This window comes from Prionailurus bengalensis, chromosome B1 (genome assembly GCF_016509475.1).
Source record: "Prionailurus bengalensis isolate Pbe53 chromosome B1, Fcat_Pben_1.1_paternal_pri, whole genome shotgun sequence".
NCBI classification, from domain to species: domain Eukaryota; kingdom Metazoa; phylum Chordata; class Mammalia; order Carnivora; family Felidae; genus Prionailurus; species Prionailurus bengalensis.
The window spans coordinates 113,673,156-113,696,094 of record NC_057344.1 but is presented as its reverse complement, the minus strand read 5'-3'; the positions used below and the strand labels follow the sequence as shown (position 1 = coordinate 113,696,094).

Sequence of the window (22,939 nt, the reverse complement as noted above, 5' to 3'; positions counted from 1 at the left end):
CCGTTTTGAGTTAATTTTTGTGTATGGTGTAAGATAGTAGTCCATTTTCATTCTTTTGCATATGGCTGTCCAGTTTTCCCAGGACCATTTATTGAAGAGACTGTCCTTTCCCCATTCTACATTCTTAGCTCCTTTGTCATAAATTAATTGACCATACATGTGTGGGTTAATTTCTGGGCTCTCTACTCTGTTCTACTGATCTGTGTGTCCGTTTTAATGCCCATATCACACTGTTTTGGTTACTATAGCTTTCTAATATAGCTTAAAATCAGGGAGCGTGATGCTTCAACTTTGGTCCTCTTTCTCAAGATTCTTTTTGTTATTTGGGGACTTGTGAGGTTCCATACAAATTTTAGGATGTTTATTCTATTTCTATGAAAAATGCCATTAGAATTTTGATAGGGATTGCATTGAACCTGTAGATTGCTTTGGTTATTATGGATACTTCAACAATATTAACCGTTTAAGTCCATGAGCACAGATTATCTTTCCATTTATCTGCATTTTCTTCAACTTTTAAAAATCAATGGCTTATGGTTTTCAGCGTGTAAGTCTTTCTCCTCTTTGGTTAAATTTATTCCTAAATAGTTTATTCATTTTGATGCAATTGTAAATGGGATTTCTTTTTCTAAGTTTCTCTTTCTGATAGTTCAGTATGTGTGTATAAAAACATAATAGATTTTTGTATATCAATTTTGTGCCTTTTACTGCATTCATTTATAATTGCTAATAGGTTTGTGGTAGATTCTTTAGTATTTTCTACATATAATATCATGTCTTCTGCAGAGAGTGACAGTTTTACTTAATCCTTTCTGATCTGGGTGTCTTTTATTTCTTTTTCATGACTAATTGCTCTAAGATTTCCAATACTATAATGAATAAAAGTGGCAAGAATGGGCATCATTGTCTTGTTTCTGATATTACAGGAAACGCTTTCAGCTTTTCATCACTGGAAATGTTAGCTGTGGGCTTGCCATATATTGTTGTAATATTACGTTGAGGTATATTCCCTCTATACCTACTTTGATAAGAGTTTTTAATCATAAATTGATGCTGAGTTTGTCGAATACATTTTCTGCATCTTGAAATGATTAAGTGATTTTTATCTTTTGTTTGGTTAATGTGATGTATCACATTCATTTGAGGATGTGAAAACATCCTTCCATTCCTGAAATACATCCCTCTTGATCATGATCTTGATCATGATTTGATCATGGTTTATGATTTTTTTAATGAATTGTGCAATTCAGTTTGCTGACATTTTGTTGGGAGTTTTGCCATCCATGTTCATCAGGGATATTGGCCTATAACTTTAATTGTGGCATCCTTGTTTGGTTTTGGTTTTGGGGTAATTCTGACTTTGTAAAATGATTTTGGAAGTAATCCCCCTCTTCTATATTTTGTATGAGTTTGAGAGGGATTGGTATTAATTCTTCTGAATGTTTGGTAGAATTCACCAGTGAAGAGGCCTTGTCCTGAACTTTTGTTTGTTGGGGTTTTTGATTACTGATTTAATGTCCTTACTAGTAATCAATCTGTTCTGACTTTCTGTTTCTATTTCTTGGTATGGTGTATGTTTTTAGGAACTTACCCATTTCTTCTAGGATGTCCAATTTGTGGGTATATAGTTGCTCATATAGTCTCTTACAATGCTTTGTATTGTAAGATACAATGCTGATATTTGGTAAGATCTCCTCTTTCATTTCTGAATCTATTGGAATCCTCTCTCTTTTTTTAATGTTTATTTATTTTTGAGAGAGAGAGAGAGAGAGAGAGAGAATGAGCAGGGGAAGGAGCAGAAAGAGAGGGAGACACAGAATCCGAAGGAGGCTCCAGGCTCTGAGCTGTCAGCACAGAACCTGATGCAGGGCTAACCCAGGAACCAAGAGATCATGACCTGAGCCAAAGTCGGACGCTTAACCGACTGAGCCACCCAGGTGCCCTGAATCCCCTCTTTTTTTTTTACTAGGTTAGTCTAGATAAAGACTTGTAAATTGTTTTATCTTTTTAAGAACCAGCTGTTAGTTTCATTGGCCTGTTTTTATTCCTCTTTAAGTCTCTATTTCATTTATTATGCTCTGATCTTTGTTATATACTTCCTAACTTTGGGCTTTTTCTTTTTCTAGTTCCTTGAAGTGTGAAGTTAGGTTGCTTGAGATTTTCTTCTTTCTGAGGTAGGCACTTACTGTTATAATCTTCTTATTGCCTTTGCTGCATCCTATATGTTTTATTATGTTGTATTTCCATTTTCATTTGTCTCGATGTATTTTTTTACTTTTTTGATTTCTTCTTTGACCTATGGCTTATTCAGTAGCATGTTGTTTAATCTCCATATTTTTACAAATTCCCCAGTTTTCTTCCTATAATACATTTCTAGTCATACTATTGGTTTTGGAAAAGATACTTGATATTATTTCAAATCTCCTAAGTATATTAAGACTTGTGTTGCGGCCTAATATATCTCTCATCCAGAGAATGTTTTCCATTTATGCTTGAGAAGAATGTGTATTCTATTGCTTTTAGATGGAATGTTCTGTGTCTATCTGGTAAGTTCATCTGGCCTAACATGTTGTTTACAGATGATGTTTTTTTTATTGATTTCCTGTCTCGATGATCTAACTATTGATTTAAGTGGGGTGTTAAAGTCCTCTACTATTATTGTTTTGCTTTCCATTTCTTTCTTTAGGTATGTTAATATTTGCTGTATATGTTTAGGTGTACCTATGTTGGGTGCATAAAAATTTACAAATACTATATGCTATTTTTGGAACTCACTCTCATATGTAATGTTCTTCTTTGTCTCTTATTACAGTCTTTTTTTTTTTTTTGAAAAAAGACTGTTCTGTGTGATATAAGTATAGCTACCCCAGCTTTCTTTAGGTCTGCATTTGCATGGAGTATCTTTTTCCATTCCTTCCCTTTCAGTCTGTGTATCTTTACATCTGAAGTGACTATCCTGTAGCAGCATATAGACGGGTCTTATTTTTGATCCATTCAGCCACTCTATGTCTTTTATTGGAGAATTTAGTTCATTTATATTTAAAGTAATTATTAATAGGTATTGATTTTATTGCCATTTTGTTAACTGCTTTGTAGCTTCTCTGTTCCTTTATTCTCTTGCTCTCTTCCTTTGAGGCTTAAGAGGTATTCTTTAGAGGTATGCTTAGATCTCTTTCCCTGTGTCTTTTGGGTACCTACTAGGTTTTTGCTTTGTAGTTACCATGAGGCTTACATACACCAATTTCCATTTATAACAGTTTATTTTAAGTTGGTAGCAACTTAAGTTTCAATGCATTCTAAAACTCTACATTTTGGGGCACTGGGGTGACTCAGTCTCAGACTGAGATGATTTTGGCTCAGGTCAAGATCTCACAGCCGTGGGATTGAGCCCTGCATTGTACTCCATGCTGGGCATGGAGCCTGCTTAAGATTCTCTCTCTCCTCTGTCTCTGCTCTTCCCTCTCTCTCTCTCAAAAACAAACAAAAACAAACCAAAACAAAAACTCTACATTTTAATTCTTTTTCCCATTTTTTATGTTTTGATGTCATATTACATCTTTTTATCCTGTGTGTCCCTTGTAATTCTGGTTATAATTATTTTTACTATTTTTGTCTTTTGATCTTCATGCAAATTTTACAAGTGAATTTTACTATATATTTACCTTTACCAGTGAGATTTATACTTTCGATGTTTTCTTGTTACTAATTAGTGCCCTTTCTTTTCAGCCTAAAGAAATCCCTTTAATGTTTCTTGTAAGGCTGGTTTAGCATTGACGAACTCCTTTATTTTTTATTTTTTGATTTAAAGAAAATTTCTTTAACATTTATTTTTTAGAGATAGAGAGAGAGAGAGAGAGAGAGAGAGAGAGAGAGGGATCGAGAGAGAAAGCACGCAAGCAGGGGAGGGGCAGAGAGAGGGAGACACAGAATCTGAAGCAGCCTCCAGGCTCTGAGCTGTAAGCACATGAACTATGAAATTATGACCTGAGCTGAAGTCGGATGCTTAACTGACTGAGCCACCCAGGCACCCCTGATGAACTCCTTTAGATTATGCTTGTCTGGAAAATTCTTTGTCTCTCCTTTAATTCTGAATGACAACTTTGCCAGGTAAGTATTCTTGTTTGGAAGTTTGTTCTTTCAGCATTTTGAGTATGTCTTTGTATTCATTCCCTTCTACCCTGCAAAATTTCTGCTGAAAAATCTGCTAATAGTTTCACGAGGGGTTCCTTTCTATGTAAGCTGTTTTTATCTTATTGCTTTCAAAATTGTCTCTTGGTCTTTAACTTTTGGCAGTTTAATCATAACGTATCTTTGTGTGGGTCTGTTTATCTTATTTACAACTCTCTGGGCTTTCTGGATTTGGATGCCTGTTTCTTTTCCCAGGTTAGGGAAGTTTTCAACCATTATTTCTTCAAATAAGATTTCTGCCCCTTTCTCTCTCTCATCTCCTTCTGGGATGCCTAAATGCAAGTGTTGGTCTGGTTGATGTGGTTCCATTAACTCTGTAAGCTATTTTCACTTTTTTCCATTCTTTTTTCCTGCTCTGATGGGGTGAGTTCCAATGTCCTGTCATTGGGTTCACTTATTCTTTTTTCCATTTCATGTAGTGTGTTTTAAAACCCCTCTACTGTATTTTTCAGTTCAGTTATTGTATTCTTCAGGTCTGTGATTTGTATTTGGTATTTTCTTATATTTTCTGTTTATTTGTTGAAGTACTTACTGTGTTCACCCATTCTTCTTCCAAGTTTGGTGAGCATCTTTATGACTATTATTTTGAACTCTATCAGGTAAATCACTCGTCTCCATTTCATTAGTGATTTTTTCCCTGAGATTTTATCTTATTCTTTCATTTGAAACATATTCCTGTTCTTCATCTTCCTTGACTCTGTGTGTCAGTTTCTATGCATTAAATAAAACAGCTACTTCTCCCAGTCTTGAAGGAATGGGCTTGTGTAGGAGATGAAACATACTGTTCAACTTTGTTCTAGTTCTTGATGGTCTCTCAAACCTTTGTGATTATTCAAGCAGTCTAATTTATTTTTAATGTCTCCCAGTTGTTGAGATGTGCCAAGATCTGTCAAGGTCCCAAATAGGAGGATCTCTCTCAGCATTTAGATTCAGGCTGATTAGATAGAACTTCAGGCAGCAGCTTGTAACATATGCACATATACACAGTCCTGTGGGACAGCAAACAAGCCCCATTGGCTACCACAGCAAGGTGATCTGGAGGTGGCTCCTGGGTGAAGCCACAAAAATCAGGGCAGCAGGCAAGGCTATAAATAAATTCCTTTCTGGGAGATACCCAATAGCTCTAGCAAGGCAAAGAGAAGCATAAAGAGGGTGCCCACCAGCCTCTGTCCCTGGAGAGTACTGCAGCAGGCCCCTAAGTGTTTGTTAAATTAGATGCTTGTCCCTTAGTCTTATGCTTTAAAATAAGCAAATGAGCCTCTTGATTAGCTGCTTCTGCACTGGGCCCTGGAATTAGTGAGTCCAAGCACACAAGCCCTTCAAGAGCCACTTCTCAGGTTGATACAGCCCTGTGGGTTTTGTGTGCTCAAATCCCACTGATTTTCAAACCTGGATATTTTGGAGTCTCATCTCCCAGGTGCATGTCTTTGAAGTTGGGATGTCTTCTGCTGTGGGGTTCATTCCTCAGGGAAAAGCTCCAGGTTTTCAGTTGACCTCCTGATTGCGGGTCCCTGTGCCTAGGGTGGGTTTTATGGTGAGACTGTGTCTCAGTCACTCCTCCCGACTTCAGTGTGGGTTTTTTGTCTCATCTGCCTGATGTGTAGGAATCTCTCAACTGCATGGTGTTTTGTTTTTATGTTTTTTTGTTTTTTGGGTTTTTGTTTTGTTTTTTTTTTTTGAGAGAAATCGAAACCCAAGCAGGCTCCACATTCAGGGCAGAGCCCAATGCAGGGCTCGATCTCGCAACTATGAGCTCATGCATGACCTGAGCCAAAATGAAGAGTCAGATGCTCAACTGACTGAGCCACCCAGGCACCCCTCAACTGGTTTTTAGAATTTTTTTCAGGGGAAATTGTTCCATATGTAGCTATAGACTTGGTGTGTCCATAGGAAGAGGTGAGTTCAGGATCTTCCTATGTTGCCGTCTCGATCTGGAATCTGCCTCTTCTTTTAATGACTTCAAACTTTAGCCTAGTTCTACTCTATGAATTTAAGGACCAACGTCCTTAGGAGCACGGAAAATGACATCTTAGAGATACCAATCAGCAGATTAGAGAACACTCAAGTGCAATTCCTTCATTCCTGGGTGTGCTTAAAAATGGGTTCGGTTACAACAAAAACATATGAGATGGCAAGAAGCAGTACATGAAGTTAAGATAAAATCTCCTGAGCCAGGCTCAGGCTGGCTGTCTGTTCAAGATTGCTAAAGTTCTAGAGTTGAAATATGTTCTTTTTAAAGGCAAGAATTAAGTTTTCTTCTCTCCTAAGTTCTGCAGTCTTTCCCTGGATCTTTAAAAAAAGATTTTTTTTTTGTACCATACTAGTGTAAACTCCAATTTAAAGCTAGACCCTTATAAAGAACCCAAATTACTAACTCCTGCATAAGAGAACTCTGAATAGCTAGTGAATGGTTTGTAATTTCAATTTGTAGACAATTATATAAAGCTGTATTGAAGATTTCTGCTCTAGCTCTGGGTGAAAACAAATACCTAGAATCAGTGAACTGTCTCTCTTGGCTACTTTAATTACCCTGCACATCCTTTCTAGGTCTGTGATGCTTATCCAGTTCTCAGAACAAAAAAATAAAAAATAAAAAAAACATCTCTCTGCCCACCTTTTACCACTAGTAAACTATTGCTTTATTATCCTGTTAGGGAATTGCAATGTGTGAACAATGAAGTATTTAATGATATAGAGTGGATTCTAAATCCTAGGGCTCCAAAAACTCTAATAACTATCACAGATGATAAAAGAACACAGGGAGGATTGCTTGGGTACTGCAGGCTCCTGCAAGTATGACAGTTTAGTCCTAAGTGATGATAAAAAGGGAACAAACAACTCCCACGAATTTTCACCTGCAAGTGTTTTGAAACCAATGGTAGAGAAAGAGTTGCAAGGAGACCTTGCTACCAGTTAAACTGCTGGTAGCACTGGCTAGAATTGCTGGTGTAAGGGAGAACCCAGGCACTCTTTCCCATGCAAAATCAAGTGAGAGCTAGGCAACCTGTCAGGTCCACAGCATCATCAAAAATACACGAGCAGGTACTACCTAAAGTTCTTGGTTGAAATATAGTGAAGATAATCTGACAGCTCTCATGAAAGAACTGCCAAAGCTTTTAACAATGAGGTCCAAAGAGGCTCACAGCAGCTGTTTCACATGGGAAAGGCATGATATTTAGGAGAATGACTTGCACGTATCTAATGGCAGTGGATAATCCTAGTCTAAGTGACCAAAGTTTCTTTGTTTTTAAATTTTTATTTATTTTGAGAGACAGAGAGCGCCAGTGGGGGAGGGGCAGAGAGAGGGAGACACAGAATCTGAAGCAGGCTCCAGGATCCGTGCCATCTGCAGAGCCCTACATGGGGCTTGAACTCACGAACCGCAAGATCATGATCTGAGTCAAAGTCAGACGCTTAACTGACTGAACCACCCAGGCGCCCCAAGTAACTAGTGTTTCTTTATTGGAACAACCCTATCTCATGTCTTTTCTATGGTACTCCACTGTCCTCAAGGACATGAAAAGGCATGAAGAGAAAGATTCATCTCTCAGTGATTTCAGTTAATTCTCTGCTCACTAATGGGCCTCTCCAGAATAAACTTCTAGTATTTTTGCATGCCATTCATTTCTGGGATTCTTTCTGCCAGTCTACCACTGTGGCTAACTCAACTTGATAATGTGTGTGTGTGGGGGTGGGGGGGGTGGGGGGGGGTGGAGATGGGCAAAATAGGTGAAGGGGATTAAGAGGTACAAACCTCCAGTTATAAAATAAATAAATCACTGGGATTAAAAGTATAGCATAGAGAATATAGTCAAAGGTATTATAATTTTATATGGTGACAGATGGTAACTAGACTTACCATGGTGAGCAAATGCATAATATATAGAATTGTCAAATCACCATGATGTAGACCTAAAACTAATATAGCATTGTATGTCAACTATACTTCAATATTTGAAAATTTAAAAATATGATCAATATCAGCATCATCTGATGCATCACAGATAAGACAATTAGGCAATTTCATAAAAAGTTAGGTTTAAAGATTTTTTTAAGGTTTCACTTCCTCATTCAAAATCTTATATATATATATATATGTATATGTGTGTATATGTATATATATGTATATGTATATATATATATATTACCCTGCTGACAAAAAGGATTATTTAAAAATTCGTGAGGTAACACAGGAAGTTTAAACGTTGTAATCCTTAATTCAGTCTTAAAACAATCCTTAACAAAAGCTTCAGCGATATTACACTTACATCCTAAATTACCATGCACTCTTCAGGAATGCTCATGTTATTTCTCACACAAGTGTCAGAAAAGCTATCACAGTCCAGCTATTTAAATACTAATTCATTTTGGTAAAACGATATAAAATGTCTTACGCGTCAGCTGTTTCAAGTTGTTATAACACTGGTAATACAAACATATTACTGAGGTCATACTTTCGTCCATACTCAAATATATTAATTGGATTAAGAATTAAAATTACAATGAAAGAATCTCAAGCTTAGCATTAAATTATGGAAAAGGCATGTACCAAAATATCAACAACAAATATCTGTGTATGGTAAGATTAAAGGCTTTCCGTGTGCTTCCCGGGGTTTTCAGTCTTATCCACACAGACGTTTCACTTTTATAACTAGAAAAAGAAATTATTTAAGAAAAAAAAAAACACTCTTGAATAGGGTTTCTAATTGTAAGTAGACAAACGTTGCCAAGTGGACTGCCTTTCTGGCAGAAGGAGAGGCCATTCTCTGTCTGTGCTTACGTTAACCTGCAACTCTTTTCATGCATTACATTGGTGATGGTCTGAGTTTTCTGTAACGTCTTACATTTATAACAAGCTGCCATAAATCGTAAGCTTTTGTCCTGTCTGGACTTGATCGTGACATGATGAGCGGATTTTTTTTCCTCTTAATTTGGAAGAAAATAGATAAATCAGACAAATGTGGAGCCGCAGAGTGACTCACAGGTCAACAGCCCATGTAAGTAAGGAGAGGCCAGCCTCCCCACTGGCCAGAGCTCAAAGTGCCACCTGCAAAGCAGGATGACCTCTGTTTTCCTGGCTTCTTTTCAGTAAGCCCTTTTAATAGAAGCTTGGAATTCTCCCTCAAAATGCACATTTTTATTAAAAAAAAACAAGCAAAATATCATATATTTACTTAATTATTATTTTCTTGGAAATACTAATTGGTAGTTCCTGGATTGAAAGGAAAAGTGGAAAATTTTTCCTATTTCCCCCTTTGGAAAGAAAGAGTTTCCAAAAAAAGGAAAGGAGAGTCACTAACAACTGTCTATTTCATTTTCCATTTCTATTTCACTGTGTGTTCATTTTCCTTTTTAGTTAAAGAGAAATACACACACACACACACACACACACTTATTAAGCACCTTTTTGGACTAAGAGATGTGGCATAAGATCAGACAAAAATTCCTGCCCTCGTGGAGTTTAGACCAGTAGGAGAATGAACAAGATCAGAAAAACATAGAATGGGCTAGAAGGTAGTGAGTGCCAAAGGGAAAAATATCAGGTGAGGGCAGTAAGGAGCCTGTGGTGGAGAATGTTGTGACTTTAGAGAGGGAGACTGAGAAAGGCCTCACCCAGAAGGTGAGTCTTGAGCAAAGACTTGAAGGAGATGAGGGACGAGTGGTTGGAATATCTGGGCAAGGAGTGTTCTGGGCAGGAGGGCAAGTGTGTGGTCCCTGAGGGAGCAGCCTTAGCAGCATATTTAAGGAACAGCAAAAGGCAGGGGAGGGGAAAAGGGGGACAAGGCAGGGGGGAGGGGAGGAGAAAGAGAAGGACAGAGAGGGAGTTGGGGAGGGGAAAGGGAGGTAGGGGAGAGGTCAGAGTCGCAAAGACCAGAGTGTGTAGGGCTTTGCAGGCCTTTGGAAGACCCCTGCAATTACATGACATCAATCTCAGGTTTCTTTTTTTAACAATTGAGATGTAATTGACATACAGCATTATATTAGTTTCAGGTGGGCAACCTAATAATTCAATATTTGTATATATTGTGAAATGATTACCACAATAATTCTAGTTAATATCCATCAACACAGTTATAATTTTTGTTCTTGTGCTGAGAGCTTTCAAAATTTACTCTCTTAGCACCTGTCAAATATACAATAGAGTATTATTTATTATAGTCACCCTGCTGTACATTACATCCATATGCTGTACTTATTTTATAACTGGCAGTTTGTACCTTTTTGGTCCTATTGCCCACCTTCTACCTCCTGCCTCTGGCAACCATCAATCTGTTCTCTATGAGTTTGCAGTTTTTTTTGTTTTAAGATTCCACATGTATGTGAGATTATACAGTATTTGTCTTTCTCTGTCTGGCTCATTTTCACTTGGTATAATGTTCTCAAGGTTCATCCATATTGTCACGAATGGCAAGATTTTATTCCTTAAAAAAATTTTTTTTTTAAAGTTTATTTTCAAGAGAGAGGGAGGGAAGAAAGAGGGAGAGAGAGAGTGGGGGAGGGGCAGAGAGAGAGAGAGAGAGACAGAGAGAGAGAGAGAGAGAGAGAGACAAAATCCAAAGCAGGCTCCCAGTTCTGAGCTGTCAGCACAGAGGCAGACTCGGGGCTCAAACCCAGGAACCATGAGATCATGACCTGAGCTGAAGATGGACGCTTAACTGACTGAGCCACCCAGTCACCCCCGATTTTATTCTTTTTTTATGAATGAACAATATTCCACTATATATATATCACTATATGTTTTTTTCTCTACTCATTCATCCATCGATGGGCACTTAAGTTGCTTCCATGCCTTGGCTATTCTAAATAATGCTGCAATGAACACAGGGGTGCATGTATCTTTTCAAGTTAGTGTTTTTGTTTCCTCCAGATAAATACCCAGAAGTAAAATTTCTGTATCATTTGGTAGTTCTATCTTTAATTTTTTGAGAACCCACCATTCTGTTTTCCATAGTGGCTACATCAGTTTACATTGCCACCAACAGTGCACAAGAATTCCCTTTTCTCTGCATCCTTGCCAACACTTACTGTATCTTGTCTTTTGCAGATTTCTTAAAGCATGTGTATAGTGTCACAGATGAAGCCTTATGATAGCAAAGAAAAACTGGACTGGGTGTGTCTGAGGCAGTTGACCACAAGAAATACGCAGGGTGAACAAGCGAACATGACTGAAAATGCCGATCACATGTGACTGGAGGAGTGGCCAAATGTCAGATTTTTATTCATTAATTCAGAAACTTTGTGTATGCCAAGGTGTTCCAGGAACAGCGAGACACAATTTGGCCTCAAGAACTCATACACCTTACCAGGAGGCACATGGGTAAGACAGCATATATTCTGGTTAAATGATACATAACAACAAGTTTGGTAGAAACGGAGGTACGTGCTCAAATGATATATGCCTTAGATGGCATTCTAAGCTAGGTCAAAGTGATGGCTAATATTTAAGGGAAAAAATGGAGGGAAAATGGAGAAAGGGAGGTGTGGTGTATTCAAGGACATGAAGTTAGGATGGGCAAGTATGTTTTGCAGGCAATAAACAAACCCATGTTGGCTTGGGTGGAAAATCTGTATAGGGCAGTGGTGAAAGGTGGTTCAAGGTAAGATTACAATTGTTTTATGGACAGACTGAAGTTTAAACCTATAGGCAAAGGAGTTTCAATTAAGATTTCTACAGGAAAATGGTATGGTATGTCGAGTCGCTTGGATAGAGAAAACACGTGGGAGGTAGCAATTAATGGTGGCAAATAACTTAAGGGAAGTGATAAAGGTCATGACTGGAGTGTCCAGTGTGGGGATGGAGTGGTGTAGATGCTACTCTAATTATTGGAGAGTAATTATACAACCCAGTGACTGGTTAAAAGAGTTATCTGTGTATTTCGAATGACTTAAAGATGTTTGCTAATAAAATAGTGACAAATTTTGAGATATTTTATGGGATCAACAAAAGGGATCTGGCTTGAATATTTTAAATTTGAGTGATGTTATGTCAAACATTTGGAAATGTTACTGGCAGGGGAGCAAGTTTCAGGTGAGAGGCAATGCTAAAAAGAAAAACTTGTGAGGGCTAAGTTGGCAAATGATCATGGGTATTTTTTTTCCTTTTTCTGTTTCATTGAGCCAACAAAATGTCTCAGTGGGTATAAATAGAATAGCCATTTCTTTTACCATTCAAATTAGGACATTTTGAGAGTGAGAGGGGAGCTATTAATAATTACACTGGGACAATGGGCATAGAGCTAAGACTGTCCAGACCAAGCGAGGATGTGTAGATCTGTTTATAAGCTCTATCTTACTGTTAAAGGATGGAGAGTTGCCCTTTCCTTATCTTTATTATTGCTCTTGGTTTTTCCAAAGGAGTCAAGTGATTCAATTACTGTCACTTCATTGTAATTTGAGGCTACAGTCTATTCTGGCAAAGAATCCAGTTTTAAACATCGAAAGAAAAACACAATGCCAGTGAAATAGCCTATGTCCTGTAACTCCTCTCTGTTATCCACTATTGATGCTTCTGGCAGAACTAATGAAGTGCAGAGGGGAGAATCACAGATAATTCTTTGTTGGCCCTGGAACTTGATGTAAGGTCTCAGCTGAAGCAGCATTTTACTGAAATGCTGTATCTGAAAACAGGGGGATGGCATGACATCCCCAAGAAGCTGACAGCATGCGGAAAAGAGTGTGCATGCGTGTGTGTGTGTGTGTGTTTGTGTGTGTGTGTGTGTGAATGATGCACACACACATGCTGGAGAGGAGCAGGCAGGAAAAGAGCTCTTTTTATCCTGTAGTGGAGATTTGTTTGCTAGTTCCTCTGTAGCAAAATTGTTGAACAGAATAACAAAATTGATATTCATACGGAGTAGTACCGTGGAGGGTATTCTGGCAGCTCTCAGGTGGAAAGGGACTCAAGTACATCTCAAAATGCTAAAGAATGCCACTGTCTTTCAGCCTAGACATTGTCACCTTCATTTATGAAAACACGGTGCCTTTCATCAGGCAAGGCAACCAAGTCTGGAAGTACTGAGTAAATGTAGGGATTATTTTTCTTATGGCACTGGACTACTTTGCCCTCACTGTTTGTTAGGCTTCTTGCCTTAATAATTTATTGGATTTTTTTATTCTATGTAGATGCTTCACATTTCTCTTGATGCGAAGGGAAACAGAATGTGTTTTGCTGTCATTGCTTTGCCCTGACCTTTGAAACAACCATGTCATCTGGTTATTTGGTTATCGTGTTACTTCCAGTCTCTGTTGTTTTCCATATCAATAAACAATTTACTTTTGAGAAAAATCGATTTGATTCTGCAAAAAACCTTTTATATCCCCTGCCTTCAGAAAATAAGATTTTTCTATACATCTATTAGATATAGTTTAAAAAATGAGACAGAAGCTATAATTTATAAATATGGCATCAGAAGCAGAATAGTTCTGTGGTGTGGTCCCTTGATAAAATGGCACAAAATCCAGAGACAAAAAAATGCACAAAGTGTATATATATATATACACATATATATATATGTATATATATGTCATATATATGTCATATATACATATATTTTACAGTCTCAAATAGACTATATGTAAAAAGAAAACCTTTTGACAAAATGAGGTGATGAACAAATAGTTTAAGTGACCAATATCTGACTTCCATCTGTCTACATGTTGTCTATCAGACCATATATCTTTATACAAGATAGAAACACTAGATAGTCAAGAGTCCAACAACAAATGTTCAGAAAAGAAAGGTCCTAAAATTATCCTTCAGCCATAACTGAAAGGACACTCTTAACTGAGGACTGTTATCAGAAAACAGAAAACACGAAATATTCATAATTCTAACTATACATTTGCCATTATGGAGGTAGGGGAAGTATGAGGATCAATAGGGCCAAATTTGTATTTTGCCATAACCTTGATTGATTGATTTAATTTTAGAGAGAGAGAGTGCACAAGTGAAAGAGGGGCAGAGGGAGAGAGAATCTTAAGCAGGCCCCATGCTCAGCAGGAAACCTGACCTGGGGCTTGATTCCACAACCCTGGGGTCATGACCTGAGTGGAAATCAAGTTGAGTGCTCAACCACGGAGCCACCCAAGCGTCCTTACCTTGTTTTATTTCATGTACACAAGCATTTCACCAGAATCTTCTAAGTACAATTGCTAGCTTTTCTTTTGAAAAGTAGATTTTTTTCATTATTTGCTTTCAACTTAAAGAAAATTGCCATCTATACTTTGTGTCAAACACAATTATCTTTTTCATGTTTGACTTACTTGTAATGACATAAAATCTTGCAAAAAAAGAGTTGAAGACTCCATTGGACCCTCTCTGATCTGGTCATTCTCTCTGCCTCTTCAGAAACAGAGATAGCGTGAACCTTCAAAAGTTATTTTTATGCTTTTACTGCATATATGTTAATAAATAAAATGTAGTGTTCATTTATGGGTTCGGAAACCTTTCATAAATGGTATCACATTCCCATGATTATTCAGCAGCTTGCTTTTCTTTTCTTTCTTTCTTTCTTTCTTTCTTTCTTTCTTTCTTTCTTTCTTTCTTTTTATAACTACTCAGCATATGCTTTCTAGAGGTATCGTTTCCTTTGTTAATTCTGCCCCCCTTGGTGCTACGTTTAAAACTGTAAAATTTATAACCTGTTATCAATGCAATAGGGATTTCCTCCTATAGCATTTATAGCTCATGTATCCATTTCATTTTTATAATTACTATCACTAGAATCATTCTTTGTAAAGTTTTCTTTGTAGATCAAGAGGGAACGCTTTTGGCAACCACAGAACAAAATACTAGACAAGAGGTGCTTGAGAAAAAATTGATGAGGTTGTTCCAAAATTTGTCATTTTCTTTGTTTCCTCATTTTACAGGTCAATGATTTATTTTCCCCTTCAACACGTTTTTTATTTTTATTTATTTACTTATTTATTTTTGAGAGAGAGAATGTACACATGCCTGAGCATAGGATAGGGGCAGAGAGAGAGGGAGACAGAGAATCTTAATCAGGCTGCCCACCCAGCTCAGAGCTGGACATGGTGCTCAATCCCCTGACCCTGATCATGACCTGAGCTAAAACCAAGAGTAGGATGCTTAACCAACTGAGCCACCCAGGTGCCCCAACAAGATTTTTATTTTTATTTATTTATTTTATTTTATTTTTTTCCAACAAGTATTTTAGATGCCATAATTTACTCATCTGAATAGTTTCCATTGGTTTTATTATATATTTGTTGCCTTAACAATTGCTAATAATTCTCCAGATATTAAACATTTATGTGTGTGTATGAAAATCACAAGTAGATTTAATTAAATACCATTCATCTGCTGCTCTGCACTGTTAAACATACTTTTCTGAATGTTTCCTGTACTATATTTAAGCACTTTATTCTTGGAAATCTCACTAAAGAAAGAATACTTACTTTTCTATTCAGCTGGAATATATTTTATACTTAAGCCAACACTGAAATTTAATAAAAATTAAAATAAGGCCAGGAAATAAAAATGAGTTTCAAAGGGAAAAAACTTCCAGTTAGTAACAAGGCGAGGAGTCAAACTTGCAAAGTATAGAACATCTGATTTTGTCAGGAAGCATAAAACAATTGAGGCCAGACTGAATCACTGGGAAACATGAGTAAGCAAATCTGAAGCAAGTGTGATACTGGCATCTATAAATACGCAGTACATCTTATTCTGATGTACAATGACTAGACACCTTGCTTTGACCCTGTTCTGGGTCAGAGACCTGGAAGGCTCCTTGGAACTCCTTATGCTACCAACGAGAAGGAAACACTGCCAGATAGATCCTGGCAAAAGCTGCCTGAATCAGAATCACACACATTTCTACCCAATCTCGAAGGATTCCGGGGCACCTGAGTGGCTCAGTCATTTAAGCGCCCAACTTCGGCTCAGGTCATGATTTCATGGTTCGTGGGTTTGACCCCCGTGTTGGGCTCTGTGTGGACACCCTGAAGCCTGCTTCGGATTCTGTGTCTCCCTCTCTGTCTCTGCCCCTCCCTCACTCATGTTCTGTCTCTCTCTCTTAAAAATAAATAAACATTAAAAAAATTTTTTGGGGGGGGTGCCTGGGTGGCTCAGTCGGTTAAGCATCCGACTTTGGCTCAGGTCATGATCTCACGGTCCGTGAGTTCGAGCCCCGTGTCAGGCTCTGTGCTGACAGCTCAGAGCCTGGAGCTTGTTTCGGATTCTGTGTCTCCCTCTCTCTCTGACCCTCCCCCGCTCATGCTGTCTCTCCCTGTCTCAAAAATAAATAAACGTTAAAAAAAATTAAAAAAAAAAAAGGTCGTGACAAGTTATTAAAAAAAAAGAGAAAAAAACAGAAAAAAAAATTTTGTTTTAATTTAAAAATTTTTAAAAAATTAAAAATCTGGAAGGGTTTGAAGTCATTAAATAAATACGTCGAAAATCCTTTACAAAGCAACAGTAGTCAGGCAGCTGAGGTATCATAGCAACATAATTTAATGACTCAGCAGGGTCAGAGAAGAATGGATCATAGGCACCTTGAAGTGTTTGAGGATTTTTGCCATGAGACACAATCTCATCCAAAGGATCTACTAATTCAAAGTACCAGAATTTTTCTCAGCATTTATCCCAAGGAAATGTTCAAATAGCTAGAGCCAACCGCCACATAGAATTATCTCATTAAAATAAGGAAGTGCTTATCCTTAGGTTGGGTGGAAGGTAGGCTAGATGTAGTAGGGCACTGTGCCATCATCCCAGTCATATTCCTAAAGACTGATACCAGAAGCTCATGGTATGAATCTGAACAGGGTTGGCAGGGTGTAGGTAATGGGGAGAAACTGCCAAGAAAACCTCGGAGACATTATTATCAAATAAAATGAATACATTGCAGACCTGGTGAAAACTCAGTTATGATCATATGCTATTGACTCCATCAAAACTTATGACAGCTTTCAATAAATTAAATAAGAGCTCAGTTGGTTGAGTGTCAGACTCTTGATTTCAGCTCAGGTCATGATTTCATGGTTCTTGAGGTGCAGCCCCGTGTCGGGGTCTGTGCTGACAGCAGGGAGTCTGCTTGGGATTCTCTGTCTCCCTCTATCTCTGCCCCTTCCCTATTTGTGCACATGTGAGCACGTGTGCTCTCTCTCACAATAAACAGACATTAAAAAAATAATTAAAAAATAAAATTAAATGGTACATGGCCTGTATGAAGGCTAGTGTCACATATTCAGTGAGTATCCCAAAGGAAAGAGATAGAAGAAAAATATTCTATAGTTTGGGGTGCCTGGGTGGCTTAGTTTGTTGAGTGGTGAACTCTCGATTTTGGCTCAGATCATGATCCTAGGGTGGTGGGATCAAGCCCTGTGTTGGGCTCCATGATGAGCACGGAGCCTGCTTGAGATTCTCTCTCTCTCTCTGTCTCTCTCTCTGTCTCTCTCTGTCCCTCTCCCTGGCTTGCTCTCTTTCAAAAAAACAAAAAACAAAAAACAAAATACTCTATAGGTAATTCTTGCCAAACTATGGAAAACCCCACACCACTTTCTGAAATAGACTGGTATGAAGACAGGGTTTTATTTGTTTGTTTGTTTTTGCTTAAGTACTCTGCATGTCCAAATTAATTCTCATCTCTGTTGTTTCAGTTCTTGAGTAAACAGTGTGTGGCCTCTGGAAATTAGTCATAGTTGGACCTCTGGCTACTATAAAAAGCTAAGGGGTAAGCTTGAGAAGTTGTGGAAAAGAAATTATTCTTCAACAGCAAAATACTCAAAACAATCACATTTTCAATGATTTTTCAAAAAAACAAAAACAAAAAACTTACTGTTTCTCCCCTCCTTCCATTTATAATTTCTCTAACTGAAAATTTGGGTTCTCTTTCTTTCTTTTTCCAAATAGATAATATCTTATCCTGTAATGGCAAAGAGCAGGGAGGTAGAGTAGATCCAGGTTACCTAATACCAGAATGTCTCCTGAGCAAGGAATTTTTAACTTCTCTATTAGGCTCTATTGACACATAGACTTGAAAATTTGTGACTTTTATAGTAAGGTAAAAGCCATTCAAAATTTTTCTCTGAAAACATATGCTTATAAATAATAATGAAGTTATCCTATCTGGCCAAAATAGAGAAATTCTTACTAACTTTCACCAAAACATCTCTGAGCCAAAAGCATCTTTTGAAGGTTTATATCAACTCCATTCCAAATAAAGGTAGCAAGTATTCTTAAGATTCTCTAGAACTGGGTATGAGATCATGTGCATATATATTGAATAATGATCTAAATGCAGACAAGCAAACAAGATAACACATCACAGAAAAAACTTTATCTCCTTATTATTATTATTTTTTTAATGTTGATTTATGTTGAGAGAGAAAGTCTGAGTGGGTAGGGCCAGAGAGAGACAATCCCAAGCAGGCTCCGTGCAGTCAGAGCAGGGCCTGACACAGGGCGTGATCTCATGCACCATGAGATCATGACCTGAGCCAAAATCAAGAGACGCTTAACTGACTGAGCCACCCAGGTGCCCCAAATCCTTTTTATTTCTAAACTGCCAGTCCCCTAGAACTACACTCTACCAGCAATGAAATTTTTTGTTTTATTTTCTAGAAATACGAGACATTTAATAAAATCATGTCTCCTCTGTTTTTCGAGATATAAAATTGAGTATGTTTTTCTACTACCTTTTTAGATACTTTTAGAAATACTCAAATGTATTAATAAACAATATATAGGTATTTTGTGTCTAGGAATAAAATTTACGTAAACATTATGTAAGAAATATATCATTCTGTATTTAATATTTTCTTCCAATGTGTCATTGACCAGAATTCTTTAGGCACAGAGGAACTTCAATATACTCTTTCTAACATGGAACCAGGTTCAGTTAATAGAACAATAGAATTCTATGTCAGTGTTTTCCAAATTCCTATTAGAATATTATAATTTTTACAGGATCCTCAATTGTCAATGCTTTAACTCTATGTAGTCCTGCTTTTTAAATTTTTTTGCAAAATATGGCTCCAGAGGAAGTAACTAAAAGAATTAAAGAAACAGAAGAGAAAACAAGAAGAATCTGTCAATCTAAAAAAGATAAGGTACTGTTAACAGCTGTTGCACATGCGTTGTAGGATAAAAATAAATAAATAGTTAGTGGCTGACATTGGGATTTGGATTTTGGCATGAGAGGAAGGAGATATAAGAAAGTAAACGAGGGGCGCCTGGGTGGCTCAGTCGGTTGGGTATCCGACTTCAGCTCAGGTCATGATCTCGCAGTTCATGGGTTCGAGCTCTGCATCAGGCTCTGGGACTGACAGCTTGGAGCCTGGAGCCTGCTTCATATTCTGCGTCTCCCTCTCTCTCTGCCTCTCCCCCGCTTGTGCTCTGTCTCTATCTCAAAAATAAATAGACATTAAAAAAATTAAAAAAAAGAAATTAAGTAAAAACTAGTGGTAAATATGAATTAGAAGTATTAGTACTAACTCTGAATACATCTCTTGAAAAAAAAAATTCTATTTCTGGCCTCTGAAAGGCCTAGAAATAAGAACTACCTTGGCATGAACAATCACCACCACAACTCACCAGTTTGTAAATACTATCTTCCTTACCCCAAAGGAACTAGGGCTCCAAGGAGAAATGACTAATCCCATTTCCAGATAAGAAATATACAATATGCCTGGCCTAGAACATCTTGTCACCACCCCCACCCCCACCACACACACACAAATCAAGCTATGAGCACTACTCAGTGCATGTGAAAGGATTCAGGAGCCAACTTGATGAGACTCACCGTGACCAAAGATCGATAATTTAGCATCAAAAAGAATAATAGCAATGAACTAAAATATACCCAAATCAAATTCATCTAAAAATCATTGACACATAAAGTAGAAATCCATGAGTGCATAATGATACTTAAGAAAAAAATTATTATTTACATGCTGGGTAACCAAATTTTTTTTTAAGTTATTTATTTATTTTGAGAGAGAAAGAGAGAGAGAGAGAGAGAGAGAGAGAGAGAGTACTCTCGAGCAGGGGAGGGGCAGAGAGAGGGAGAGAGAAAATCCCAAACAGGCTCCACACTTCAGTGGAACTGTGAGATCATGACCTGAACTGTGAGATCATGAGCTGAAGTCAAGACTTGGATGTTTAACTAACTGAGCCAAGCAGGCGCCTCAAATTATTTTCTTTTGTGAAGCTGCTAAATATGGCCAAAGAGAGGCGCCTGGGTGGCGCAGTCGGTTAAGCGTCCGACTTCAGCCAGGTCACGATCTCGTGGTCTGTGAGTTCGAGCCCCGCGTCAGGCTCTGGGCTGATGGCTCGGAGCCTGGAGCCTGTTTCCGATTCTGTGTCTCCCTCTCTCTCTGCCCCTCCCCCGTTCATGCTGTCTCTCTCTGTCCCAAAAATAAATAAAAAACGTTGAAAAAAAAAATTTTAATATGGCCAAAGAATCAAGCACTTGCTCTGCCTATGCGGTAATAACTGTATATACTTTAGGATAACTGCATAGTTGATAAAGGCAAATTTCTTCTTATAGAAAGTCTTGTCAAATGTTACACCTGAATATAATCAAACTTCTAGATCTAACTACCAACTAACGAAGAATACAGGGGACAGAAGAACACCATCAGGAAAATCAGTGAGTCTGGGGGAAACTGTAAGGGGCGAATGATGTGCTTTCTTCAAAAGATGGATGGGGAGTTGGGAGTTTGGGGAGGGCTGAGGGGGGAGGAAAATAGAAACCTGTAAGTAAAAAGAAACATCCAAAGGAAACATATGGATCTAGTTTTGATCCAGATTCTTAAAAACAAGTTGAAGAAACAAAGTTTTTTCAACTGGGAAAATCTGAACCCTGAAGGATAAAGAATTATTACTAATTTAGGTTACTTAACTTAATGAGTACTTAACTTTTAGAAGTGGCACCATTTCATTCAGAAATATTTCAGTTTGTATTATTTCCAGATAATTTGGGGGACAGAGGAAAGTTGGCAGAAATGTAGAGGAAAGAATATTAACCCATCGGTGATAATTGTTTAAACAAGGTAACTGGTGCATGGGGTTTCCTTGTACTCTGCTCATATGTGTTCAAGATTTTAAAAAACAAAACATAAAGCCTTTTGTTGAAAATTCTGTAAAAAATGCTGAAAGCATCCTTAGGATAAAGATAACTTTTTCCTCTGGGTGCTTGGGTGGCTCAGTTGGCTGAGCGTCTGCTTTGGCTCAGGTCATGGTCTCGGGGTTCACAAATTTGAGCCCCACATCGGGCTTGCTGCTGTCAGTGCAGAGCCCGCTTGGGATTCTCTGTCCCCCTCTCTCTGCCCCTCCCCTGCTTGTGCTCTCTTAAGAATAAATAAACGTTTAAAAAAAAGATAACTTTTTCCCCAAATATCAAAATACTTCAGTAGAGGCATGTTCTGTGAACCTCAGATGCGAATAAAAATGAAAACACTGCTTTGTATTATAGAGAATCATGTCCTGATACAGACTGAAATGGAAGAATTTTTTAGTGACAGATCCACATCATGAGCACTTCACCTGCAGAACTTACAAAAGGCACCAAATTAGAGTATAGTCAGTAGTAGCAAGTAAATGAGCGTTTGGATGCAGGGTTCTGACATAATGGAAATGTATGATCATCAGAGTTTATGAAAATCCTCTTCCTGTCTGATCACTTTTAATAAGGCTTAAGTAAGTAATGAGGTTTCCTATTTCTGCTTAGTGGTAGAACAGTTAATATGTAGTGTGAAAAAATAAAAATGATTATTCAGAAATACTAAAATAGTTCTCGTTTATAATATATCTACATCTACCCACCCCCCCCACTCCCCCTTACCCCAAGCCTAGTTATACACTTGTGGGTTCTGACAAGCAAAACACACAAAAAAACAGGTACCTTTGTTAGCACTATAGGTATTTTCTGGCACTTGTTTGGACACCAGCTGTATGCTAATTAGTCTTGTGAATGCTTAGATCACCAAATATCATAAAACTAGAAAAGCTCCTTCAAGCTTCCAGGAGTGTGTCTGAATGTTGGCTGGCAGCTGCACCTGGAGAGATAGACCTGGCCCTGACAGCCTCTAGGAGGACTTCTAGCCAATACAAAGTGACAACGAGTTAGCTAAACATAAGCCAGTTGGTCAGCTCAGGCAATGGGGGGTGAACAGTGCTTTTGGGGATGCAGAGCAAAAGCGTTCTCTGGTCTAGTAATACTAACATAGACAGGTGTCCAGTATCTAGCCATGTGTCTGAGTGCTATTGTTTGATTACATATTAGTTGGTTGGGGGGGGGGGGGGTGGTCAGCCCTGGTGACCTGGAGGGACGGGACAGGGGCGAGGGGGTGGGCATGATGGCGGGGCCCGTGGGCAGCGTCTGGTGGGCCTCCATCACCGCCTGGAAGCATCGGGGCTTGCACCCTGACCCTGCGGGCTCAGCCGTGGTCGGGGACCACATCAAGGCGGCGGCCGTGTGGCCCCCGTCCCCCGCCTCGCTCACCCCTACTGTCCGGGTACCTAGGGAGTCCCGACGTGGAGGTTTAAAGACGCTTCGGGTGGGGTCGTCCGGCAGCCTCAGGTCAGGGCGATCGGGCCCTGGCGTACCCAGCACATTTAAACCCTACTCTGCCACACACCAACACCGGTGTGGCTTTGCATTTAGCGCTTCATCTATATTTAAGCAACACAAGTAATGGAATTGACACACTGCTTCTAGGCCTAAGAGATAAACTGGATCACTGCACCAGCCGTATGGACAAGAAACGAGACAGCCTGAAAAGAAGA

The 22,939-nt window shown here is 38.4% G+C and overlaps 1 protein-coding gene across 2 annotated transcripts in view; it reads right to left on the bottom strand.

Annotated features, from left to right (window-relative positions):
* Positions 1–22,939, bottom strand: part of ELOVL6 (ELOVL fatty acid elongase 6) — a 145,985-nt gene that overhangs the window by 31,672 nt on the left and 91,374 nt on the right. The gene's annotated exons all lie outside the window — the stretch shown is intronic.